At 46.3% G+C, this 12,583-nt stretch overlaps 1 protein-coding gene across 3 annotated transcripts in view; it reads right to left on the bottom strand.

Annotated features, from left to right (window-relative positions):
• Window positions 1-12,583, bottom strand: part of LOC147031140 (sodium channel regulatory subunit beta-3-like) — an 82,979-nt gene that overhangs the window by 60,454 nt on the left and 9,942 nt on the right. For all 3 annotated transcript variants that reach the window (XM_085875928.1, XM_085875926.1, XM_085875927.1), the window contains exon 2: window positions 5,967-6,145. The gene's annotated coding sequence lies outside the window, so the exon portion shown is untranslated. The remainder of the gene's footprint in view (window positions 1-5,966; window positions 6,146-12,583) is intronic.

Raw genomic sequence — 12,583 nt, 5'->3', positions numbered from 1 at the left:
GAGGTAGCATTTAAAAAAACTGGTGAGCTTGGAGGAATTGTCCTCCGCTGTTCGGGATTTGGCTGCGAATAAAACACCGGGTGACGACGGCCTGCCCGTGGAGTTTTATTGCTGCCTTTGGCATGTCCTTGGTGAGGACTATCTGGAGGTGGTGCGGGAGCGAGCCACCTCTCCGAGGCTTCCAGATTCGATGTGCCGCGGCATGGTGAACCTCGTGCACAAGAATGGTGATCGTGAGGGCATGCCCAACTGGCACCCGATGACCTTGTTGAATGTCGATTACAAAGTACTCACCAAGATGATGTAGAAGAGGGTACACAGTGTCATGGGGGATCTCGAGCACCCGGATCAGACTTGTTCTGTTCTGGGTCGCAAAGTGTCTGACAACCTGAGCCTGGTTTGAGAGGCGATCCAGTTGGCGGAGGAAAGGGACCTCCCACTGAGCATCATCAGTTTGAACCAGGAGAAGGCTTTTGACAGTGTCTCATGAATATGTGATAGCCGGTTTTAACTGTTTCAGCTTTGGACCAAATTTAATGCATCTGTACGTTGAAGCCCATGCTTTGGTCAAAGGATATCTCTCGGGAGCCTTCGCAGTCACTTCTGGGGTCAGGCAGGGCTGCCAGATATCACACACCCTTTGCATTAAACCATTTGTGTGTGCACTGCAAGCGGACCCGTCCTTCCCAGGACTCCGGGTACCTGGAGCCCATGACGAGGGCCTAAAGGTGAGCCTACAAATGGATTATGTGTCAGTGTTCGTCCCCGACATCATTGCCAAATGCAGGCTGGTGGGTCTTTGCAAGCTTTTTGGGTTGGCCTCCTCTTCCAAAGTCAATCCAAGGAAGAATGAGGTCATGCACTTTAGGGGGCACAGGACGGGCTCTGCCCCCCTCTTGTTCGTAAACGGAGTGGAGAGATCGATTAAAGATCCTCAGCGTTTGCTTTGACCCAAGCGGGGTGGCCGCCGAGAACTTGGAGACCAAAGTTGCTTCTTGGCAGCTGAGTTGCCTTACCATGGAGGGGTATAATTTAGTGATCAATAATATTTTGATTGGTAAATTGTTATATTTGGCTCATCTCCCCACCTCCTCCTGCGGTGGGACGGGCTCTGGAGAAGCTGGATTTTAGCTTCTTCCAAGGTATGCGAGCAGAGCGTAGGAGTAGGACAATAGTCAAAATGAACCTGTCCTTGGGTGGGAAAGGTGTCCCCAGTCCCATGTTCGTATCTATGTCTGCGTTTTCATGTGCCCTTATGGATTTGATCGTTTCAGAGGACCCGGGTCACCTGCTGGTGTAGGAATTTTTGTTTTTCTTCCTGGGGCCACTCATGTGACGGATGGAAGGGCGGTGGTTTATGAGGACGTTAGCTCGTCATTCCTCTAATGGTATGTTGTCTGTGGTAGTTATGGTTGCTGCATGTGAGGATGTTATGCCACTTTTGGTGTTTGTGATGCTGTTGATAGTTTTGTACAAGTGTTTGGTATTGGTTGAGTGGTCTAGTGTGCATATAAAGGAGTGTCAGTTTTGTTTTTTTTAGCTCACCTGGAACTGAGTTCCGGAGAGATTATGGGATGGCGCTCAGTCCGTCACTCTGTCAGTCCGTCCATGAACATTTGCAATTTCTTTTGTGAAACTACACACACAATTTCAATGAAACGACCACAACCCTTTATCACCTGAGATGTACCAAGGTTTGTTCATAACATTTAAAAATAAAACCCATGGGTATTTACTTTCTTCTCCGTTGCATATTTTGTGAGTCATCCAAGGCTACCCAGTGGTTCCCTAGTTATCTTATCCAGCCGCTACCAGGTGAGCGCCCAGGGGTCTTGCCCCTTTTTAAACCAGAGTTGGTGTCAAAGCCACCCAATGCTCACCTGTTTATACATTAATCGTTTTTAAAAGACGAGTCTAATAATTAATATTTTTTTATAAAGCATTGCAGTGAAGTATAATTATAAAGCAATATATGTATTTGTATATTGTAAATCAGTAACAAGAGTGCAAGTGAGCACAATATACACCCTAAAAAGAAGGTATATACAGAATTGTGCTACTTCATGGAAAACAGCATCCTGGTTGCCATGACAACCACTTTAGATGACGAACGTATGTCATGACACACCGTCTCCACAGTCTGTACCTATGTACCAAATATGAAACGTGAAAGTTGAAAACTTTGGGAGTTAGAGTGCGGACAGGAACGGACAGACAGACAGACAGACAGACAGACAGACAGACAGACAGACGACCGGTATCGCATAATACACCCCGATATGTATATGTATATATGTATATATGTATGTATATATATATATATATATATATATATATATATATATATATATATATATATATATATATATATATATATATATATATATATATATCGGGCATATAAAAAAGTGTGGTAGACAAAAACATTGGAAAGGAAACTAGAGGGGGAGCACTCGGGAGAGTGCAAAACCTCCGCCGCCAATACTGCTGGTTCACTCAAGTGAACCTTATATCTTATTCATTAAATATGTCAACATTGCTGACAGTTATAGTTATTTTCTCCATTTTTTTTTGGGGGGGGGGGGGGGTTGGAAATCACTTAAAAAATGTAGAAATGCAAAAAAAAGAAATCGAAATTTTGTTGAAAAAAAAGTTGGGAAAAAAAAATTTTCTCTACCAATTTCTTTTTTTGGGGGGGGGGGCAGGGGGGTTGGAAATCACTTGAAACATGCAGAAATGCAAAAAAAAAAATTTTCTCCAACAATTTTTTTGGGGGGGGGCGGGGGGGAAACCAAGTCCAAAATATAATGGCATGATCCTTGGACCATACCTAACTCCCCCACCAAGTTTCGTCGAAATCAGTCAAGGAGTTTTTCCGTAATACAAAAAAAAAACGTAACATTTTCACGCTCACGCTGACTGACGCTCACGCTTACGCTGACGCTCATGCCGGGGGTATCGCTATAGCTCTCTATTCTTCGAACAGGCGAGCTAAAAAAAACTATTATTTTGTAGTTGATTTCTGTGTTTAGCATTTGAATCCATTCTACTATATCTGGTGCTTTGGGTGTTGTGTTGTTTCTCAAGTTATATGGTTGTTTAGTGAGGTGTGTGATATGTAGTGTGAAGTTGTGGTTGTAATTTTTGATTATTGCCCTTGTGAATGTATTTAGCAACTGCGGTTGTGATAATCATATTGAACCGTTTGATGTGGATGTCAGTGTTGGTGGTGATGTTATTGTTGTTGAGTTGTTGGCATTCTTGATCAGTTTTGTGCACAAAGTTATACCAAATCACTTTTTTGTAATTTGTGAACATTTTGTTTTTGTTTACGGTAATGATGACAACAGAATGGTGTGTGTGTGTGTGTGTGTGTGTGTGTGTGTGTGTGTGTGTGTGTGTGTGTGTGTGTGTGTGTGTGTGTGTGTGTGTGTGTGTGTGTGTGTGTGTGTGTGTGTGTGTGTGTGTGTGTGTGTGTGTGTGTGTGTTTCAGTATAAATCATGAAGTTAGTTGTGTGGCAATGGTTTGACCCCCCCCCCCCCGGTGTTTGGTTGGTGATGGGTGTACCAGGCTGTCTCTGGCACTGTACTCCCCTCCGATGATGGTGTTTTTGGAGGGAACAAAGGTTCTCTAGTGTGGTGAGTGTTTGGTTGGATAGTGGGAGATGTGTCTGGTGGTATGTAAATGGTGATGACGTTCATGTGGCCTTTGTTACGAGTTTTGATTTTGAAAGCTTGAAGTTGAATTGTGTTGTCTGGTGGTAGAAGAGCTTTTGTCTCTTGTGTGATTGTTGTGGTGAAAAGTATCGAATTGAATTGTGAACACAAGTGATGATGATGAGGCCTTCACCCCTGGTGGTCAGTCGACCTGAACGTCTCGGAGCACAGTCGAGGATGGTCAGCGTTTTGTTTTACTCGAGTAATGGCTAAATGAATGTTGTTTGTGAGCATGAAGTGTTGAAGTTGAATGGCTTTGGTGATGAGTTCGTCTGTGTTGTATTGGTGGATATTAAGGTCATGTGTGCGTTTCTGGGGTCGAGGTGGTCGGGGCCACGGGTTGGTTTCTATGTCTTCGGCTCGAATGAGGAGAGAGAGGGGAGGACTGCCGGAGGGAGGTCACTCCCCAAAGAAAAAAAGAAAAACGTTTGCTGTGGATATGTGATATGTGGTGTTTGAGTGTTTGTGTGCGAGGTGCTCGTGTCGAAGATCAACAAAATATATCAATAAATGAAAATTGTTTTTCCCTTTCATTTTGCTGCATAGATCTGGACACGATGTGTCAGCAGTTTCTTCTTCCTCTTCGTACTGGTTCTGGCATCGGCTCGAGGATGTGTGAAACGTGAACAAATTGTTCAAGAGTCCCGAGGGGATTTTATCAATTTTTTTCCGTAGTAGTTGGATTTTGTCATTTATTTCTTAGTTACAGCAAAGTTAAGGTGTAAATATTTGGAGAGGGTGGGGTGGATGGAGTGGGAAGGAAGACAAAGGGATTGGTGGGGGGTCGGTAGTGGACTGGGGGAGGACACGGGGGGGGGGAGGAGGACACGGGGTGGGGGGAGGACACGGGGGCGGGAGGACACGGGGGGCGGGAGGACACGGGGGGAGGACACGGGGGGAGGACACGGGGGGAGGACACGGGGGGAGGACACGGGGGAGGACACGGGGGGGAGGACACGGGGGGAGGACACGGGGGGAGGACACGGGGGGAGGACACGGGGGAGGACACGGGGGGGAGGACACGGGGGGAGGACACGGGGGGAGGACACGGGGGAGGACACGGGGGGAGGACACGGGGGGGAGGACACGGGGGGAGGACACGGGGGGAGGACACGGGGGGAGGACACGGGGGGGAGGACACGGGGGGAGGACACGGGGGGAGGACACGGGGGGAGGACACGGGGGGGAGGACACGGGGGGGAGGACACGGGGGAGGACACGGGGGGAGGACACGGGGGGAGGACACGGGGGAGGACACGGGGGGGAGGACACGGGGGGGAGGACACGGGGGAGGACACGGGGGAGGACACGGGGGGAGGACACGGGGGAGGACACGGGGGGGAGGACACGGGGGGAGGACACGGGGGGAGGACACGGGGGGAGGACACGGGGGGAGGACACGGGGGGAGGACACGGGGGGAGGACACGGGGGGAGGACACGGGGGGGGAGTACACGGGGGGGTTTGAGGAGTTGGGGAAGAGGATAGACCTGTTTGTGTGGTGAGGAATTAAAATTAAAAAGTGGAAATGACGGACCAAGTTCACCAGGAATCCGCTCGTTGGGTCCACACTCATGGAGATTGACGTCACACCTCTCAACAAAAACCTCATGAGTCAAAGGAAATGAAACAAAAGGGCGATTCCCCGACGTCATGCGACGAGGAACAACGTGATGAGTGAAGGGATGGTTGTGATGAGTGAAGGGATGGTTGTCATGAGTGAAGGGATGGTTGTCATGAGTGAAGGGATGGTTGTCATGAGTGAAGGGATGGTTGTGACGAGTGAAGGGATGGTTGTGACGAGTGAAGGGATGGTTGTGATGAGTGAAGGGATGGTTGTGATGAGTGAAGGGATGGTTGTGATGAGTGAAGGGATGGTTGTGATGAGTGAAGGGATGGTTGTGATGAGTGAAGGGATGGTTGTGATGAGTGAAGGGATGGTTGTGATGAGTGAAGGGATGGTTGTGATGAGTGAAGGGATGGTTGTCATGAGTGAAGGGATGGTTGTGATGAGTGAAGGGATGGTTGTGATGAGTGAAGGGATGGTTGTCATGAGTGAAGGGATGGTTGTGATGAGTGAAGGGATGGTTGTCATGAGTGAAGGGATGGTTGTCATGAGTGAAGGGATGGTTGTGATGAGTGAAGGGATGGTTGTGATGAGTGAAGGGATGGTTGTCATGAGTGAAGGGATGGTTGTGATGAGTGAAGGGATGGTTGTGAAGAGAACACACGACCAAGGCTGTTACTCACAAACGCGCTTCAGGTATCCCATCAGACGCTTCCACCAACCGCAGCCTTTGAACAGTTTCCTCTCGTACAAGGATCTTTTTCTCTTCAGAAACACTTGTTTTTCTCTCCCCCGTTCTCTCAGTCTCGATTTCACCGCAGTCCGCAGCGGATTCGCAACAACCAATAAACAGCCCCTGCCGCTTCAGGGACGAGATGTGTTGGATGATTATTTTTTAATTCCTTTATTATTTCAACGTTATTACATAAAATCCCCAACAATGAACGAACACTTCGCGATAACATTAAATATATACATTTATAATTATATGTCGCAAACGCAAAAAAAAAAAAAAATGACCGCTACGAACTATGTCACCATGGCTCATACACACGTATTAAATCGACCACCGATAACATGTGACTACAAGTTAATATCACAGATGGCTGATGTGTGGCAAACGTCTTGAGTTGGATAACGAATCTTTTAGAGTTCATTTTTCCGATTTTTTTCCCCGTCTCATATTATACTATTATTTTTAAAGCGGCGGAGGCACTTCAATATTTGGCTTCTTCCTTCGATCCGACGCAGAATGAAGAAGAACCGTCAAAAAAATGAAGAAGAACCCTTCAAAAACGTGTTTCTCCCACAAATGTGACGAGTTGTGTGTCTGTGTCATGCTTTTTGTGTCTATTAATAACGTACGTCTATTCATTAATTACATACTATCTTGGAATGTACCTTTTCACCCTTTAAACTGCGAAGACCCCCTTCGACATTTTAAGACCCCCCTCCCCTTACAGACCATGAGGACCGAAAAGAACAGGTCAGGACCAGTGTGGGCCCCATTGAGGAGTTGCACCAGGAGAGTGGTTTATGATGAAGGTGAGATGGCAGGCTTATTAAACAGGTATTTTTCTTCAACTTTTCTTCAAGTTTCTTCAAGGTAATATGCACCCGGGAGTATTGAGGGAGGTGGCTGAGCAGGTAAGCAAGATGTTAACGGATATTTTCAATAGCTCACTGGAGTCAGGACAAGTACTGGAGGATTGGAGAATAGCAAATGTAACACCATGCATCCATCCATTGGGATCATACTCTGTGCAGAGCGTTGATGCTGCCTAAGCAGTCTCTTTGGCCATTGGGCACAATCCTGGACAGGTCGCCACTCCGACACAGGATACCAGCAAGCTGGCACTCATTTTGCCGACCTCAGAAGGATGAAAGGCTGAGTCAACGCCACCTGGTATGAATTCAACAGCCAAGCAGGATTTGCACTCAGGACCCTCTGATCCCAAGCCCACCACTCTAGCCATTAAGCTAACACCAGGCATAATGTAATACCTTTATTAAAGAAAGGATCCAGAGAAGAATTGGGAAACTTTCGACCTGTTAGTTTGACTTCAGTTGTGGGGAAGGACCAGATGAGGAACCAATGAAAGAAATACAAACTAATTAAAGGTAGTCAGCATGGGTTTACCAAAAGTAGTTCCTGTTTAACAAATGTTTTCGAGTTCTATGAAGCAGTTTCTGATTGGGTGGATGAGGAAAAGGCAGTGGACATAGTATATCTAGACTTTAAGAAGACATTTGATAAGGTACCACATCATAGGTTGTTTGTCAAAGTGAGGGCTTTTTGGAGTGGCTGGTCAGGTCGCTAATTGGATTGCAAACTGGCTCAGTGATAGGAAGCAAAGAGTTGCTGTGAGTGGGAGAATGCGTTGCTGGGAGGATGTAAGTAGTGGGGTACCTTGGGGATCAGGACTCAGACAATGATTATTAATGATTTACATCAACAATTTGGATAGTAGGGTGAAGAGTAAGCTTTCAAAATGTGGAGATGACACAAAGCTTGGAGGTAAGGTGGATCGCGGAGGAGGTGGTGATCATATTCAGGAAAGGATTGATACTTGTATAGATTGGGCAAAAGATTGGCAGATGGAATTTAACCTGAGGAAGTGTTCGGTGTTGGGGATGGGTAAGAACAATGAAAATAGAGATTACAGGATGCAAGGGGTAATTATGGAGCGTGTCACACAGGAGAAGGATCTGGGGGTGGTAATAGATACGGGAGGTAAGCAGGCAGCACAGTGTCAGGCAGCTATAGGTAAAGCAAATGGGGTTTTAGGTTGTATTTTTAGGAGGATCAATTATAAATCAAAAGGTGGTGTTAACATTGTACAGGAATTTAGTGAGGGCCACATCTAGAATATTGTGTGCAGTTTTGGTCACCACAGTTCCGGAAGGACATAGATGCCATAGAGAGGGTTCAGTGTAGGGCGACTGAAATGATTGAGGACTCAGCTGGATACCAGATCCGGGCCGAGTCACTCTAATGAGGAGCCACTCAGTAATGAAGAGTCACTAAGCAATGATGAGTGACTCAGTCACTCAGTAATAAGGAGCGGCTGAAGGAGACAGAACTTTATTTACTAGAAAGGAGGTGGTTACGAGGAGATATGATGGAGATGTTTAAGATCATGAAAGGTATAGATAACATAAGTGCAGATGAATTATTCAACAGAGTGGACAGTGATAGGACCAGTGGCCATAGCCTGAGATTAAAGAAAAGCAGAGTTAAGACAGTAGTAAGGTAGGGGGGACTTTCACTCAGAGTAGTCAATGCATGGAATGGTTTCCCTGGAAAGGTAGTGGCAGCAGAAGCAGTAGATAAGTTTAAAGTAGAACAAGCCGGGAGGCGACGATGGTTCACGGGCATTATTGAGGAAGCCCTACCGTCAAAATTGACCAAATCAAATCAGATTTTTTTATATGTTGTACTTATGGATATAATTTAATTAAGCCACATTTGGCTGTGCCTGGATGGGGTTGAGAACAGAGGAGCAGCAGTGGAAACTCAAATCCTATTGAAGTTCCTCCTCATGACTTCATCGTTGCTTTTTCAGGTTCCTTCTGATGACTCCAATGCAGTACTGTACCTATTTGGTCTTCCATTTGATTTGAGTTTTTATATTAATCCAATTCTGAATTCCCACCTTTCTCGGCTTCACGATGTGCAAACCAAGGCATTTCGGATCATTGGTATCTCCCGCGATGAGGCTGAGTCTTTGGTCCTCCGACTCTCTCACCGCAGGCAGGTCGGTGGTCTTTGTCTTTCACAGTCTCCTCGCTGGTCCCCCCTCCCTCCCCCTGCTCTGTCTGCGATTTATCCCCACAATATTTCCGCAGGGCGCTCAAGGTCCTCCAACCACCTCCTTCTGGTAAAACTACCAAAATCACGAATCACTGCTCACCTTCACTCTTTCATTCCGATTTTTTCCCACCTTTGGAATAAACTCGCACACTCTCTTCAATCCCATTCTTCCCTCCAGGCCTTCAAAACAGCTGTTCACCACCACCTCTTATCATCCCCCATCTAAATCCTCGATCTTTTCTACCCCCGTTAATCCACCCCAAACCCACCTCCTTCAAATTCCCTGCTTTCCTTCCTGGAAGTCCCTGTAGTGTCCATCTTGTATACTCCGTGATCCCCGCCCATCCCTCTCCCTTCCACAGATCTCCTAATGTCTCTGTTCCCCACTGTTTTGTCCTTCCCACTCCCACCCCTCTTGTTTCATGCCCCCTTGCTGTGTGTTGTGTGTTAGCTCTCATATGAGCCTCGACAAGGTATACCAAAAAAAAAAACACAAATGCAATTGAATAATAATAAACGTAATGGGTCAATCAAGTGTCCAGGTACCAAATCAAGTGATAACCGGGTACCAAGACATCAAAGTGGGATGTCATGGCACCCGGTCATCACTGCCAGCAGTTATAAAGTGGCAATTCTAGATAAGTCTCTTATTAATTACATAACACACCAGTACACAAACACCACACAAAACAAGTCCTGGCGAGAGTCTGCAATCCCTAATTGCTTTTATTGTTACTGATTTTTTATTTTATTTATTGTTTTATTGTTATTGTTATTGGTGAAGGAGGTTATGTTTGCACCTGTGTCTGTTTGTTTGTTTGTGTGCAGGATATCTCAAAAAGTTGGACGGATCCGGATGAAATTTTGTGGACAGGTTCGGTGTGTGACAAGGACGAACTGATTCGATTCTGGTGAGGATCCAGATCCGGATCCGACGACTAGAATTTTTAAAGTGATTCTTCACTCTTGAGAGATAGGGGTAAACCGATACATAGCACAATATCTCAAAGTTGTGGACGGATTCGGATGAAACTTGGTGGACACGTTGGGTGTGTTACATAACACACCAGTACACGATATGCTCTCATGGATCAGGCATTACATGGCGGAGGTGTGCGCTCTACCTCATGCCCTTCTCGTTTATTTTGTAATTAGAATGCCATGCTGTGGTGGAAAGATGGATTAAGCTGCTTTATGTACCTTAACATGGCGTGTGTTTAAAACATGGGAATTCCAAAGGAATTTTGTATTTATTTAGCCAAATCCACTCATAAGGTCATGACGATCATTTTGATCAAAAAAAAAACCACACCCCACACACAGCCGACCGTGAGCTAGTGCTTGCCAAGCCAGCCATTCCTTATTAACAGTTTCAAATGGAGTCCTTGCTCGACAACTCGAGCCACTTGGCGAGCGCTCCACAAGAAACTTGGTAACTGAACACACACCCACACTTGCAGACTCCAATCTGCTGCAGCTGTTTCACAGCAACACAGAAGACGAGGACTTTGTAGGCTTTACGGAAGACGACTTACCTGCTCAAAATATATATGTATATATATATATATATATATATATATATGTATATATATATATATATATATATATATATATATATATATATATATATATATATATATATATATATATGTATATATATGTGTATATATGTATATACATATATATATATATATATATATATATATATATATATATATATGTGTATATATATATATATATATATATATATATATATATATATATATATATATATATATATATATATATATATATATATATACATATATACATATATATATATATATATATATATATATATATATATATATATATATATATATATATATATATATATATATATATATATTGTTGCGGATTCGCGCCCGCCGGCGTGCTGACGGCCACGTAACTCGAATCGCGGCACGTCGCCCACCGGACGGACAATCCAGTCGTGACCCTCTCGGACTAACGCCGGGAACCAGTCACGGGTGGACCTTTCGGTCTCACCGCGATCGAGCCAATCAGCCCCCGTGTGGGATAGGGTTGCTCGCCAAATTCGACCTACCTAAGTACCCACGCGGAGGGTAGACCGGGCGATCGCACCTCGCCGCAGGTCGACTTCGGACACGAGCCACTTAAGCGACCCGTTCCGTACTATCGGGATAACCGAGCGGTGTTATCGTCGACCTCGACGGTTCGATTAATTATCGGGCGTATTCAGCCCACTACCAACCCTTTACGTGAAGCAAGATGAGGATTCAATGAAGGAAATGACGAAGCGAAGCGGGAAACAGTTCAACACAAAGCACACTTATTCGCGATGAACGGAAAGCACACATATTCAATTCCACCAAAAGCACACAGAAAAGAAAAACACAATATTACACAAAAAGCAAATATAAAAGAGAAACACAATGCAGAGCTATCCGACTACCGAGCACACGGCAACACTTATACAATTTTACTTCACAGACGGCGCCGACAACACATACCCCAAACCAAGGAAAGAATACCCTCAAGGATGAGGCGGGCCTGAGGCCGAGACCGGGTCGGGCCTACCGTCTGGTGATGAGACGCGGAGCGGCGATGGTGCCTCAACTCCGCGGGCCTCGCGGACAGTGTCTGGTAGGGGGTGGGAAAGGGGCCCCCTTGGTCGCACTATCTCAGCGCGGGGGGAAACAGGAGGGGGTTGCTGATGCTCGGGGTATAGAGGATTTTTATTGTCCTGCGACGAGCGTCTCCACCTCGGCCAGGTCGCGCTGTCGGCCTCCTTGGGGTGCAGCTCCCTGCACGACGCGAGCACCCCCTCGTCTGCCCTCGCCGCCTCTCCACAGCTCCGTCCCCTCCGCTCCGGCTCCAACGCACACGACGACCAGCTCCTTCTTGCCAACTCCACCGCCCGCGAAGTCTTAACTCTCTGTTCTCTCTCGACTCTACTACTCACTGGACTGACGAACACGGTCGCTTATATCAGCCCCGTGGCTTCGCCCTCTCATCTTTGACCCCCTCCCTTCGACCTTTCACCTCGCTCCCCATTGGCCCGAGAAAAAGTGGGCGTGAATGCTTTTTGATCCATAAATTTGCATATATCGATCGCCCTCCAACGCCCTGGGGCGGGGCCAATTCGCCCCTCGCTCACCGATTGGACGGCAAAAAGTGGGCGTGTGTCGTTTTTGATCCGTTTTTGAAGCACAAAATCCGTGATTTTGTACACGCTGTTCGGCGCGCGCCCTGCACGAGTCCAACACCGGTACCCACAAGCGGCGCAAGAACGGTGGCGATGCGACGGTTGCGAGGTGTGACGTGAAGGTCGTGGCGGTTGTGGTGAAGCGGCGTTGTGGTTGGTGGTTGATGTTGTGACTGGTGGTGGTAACAATGGCGGTTGGTCCAAAATAAAGATAGTAAAAGAAAAACGGCTATCCTGAAGAGTCGCAGCACGCATAAATGACATGTATTCCCACTAGA

The sequence above is a fragment of the Eptatretus burgeri genome, chromosome 3, assembly GCF_056783735.1.
Source record: "Eptatretus burgeri isolate ZD-2024b chromosome 3, Ebu_testis_v1, whole genome shotgun sequence".
Lineage (NCBI taxonomy): Eukaryota > Metazoa > Chordata > Myxini > Myxiniformes > Myxinidae > Eptatretus > Eptatretus burgeri.
Note: the sequence above shows the minus strand (reverse complement) of the source record. Positions and strands in the feature narration are given on the sequence as shown.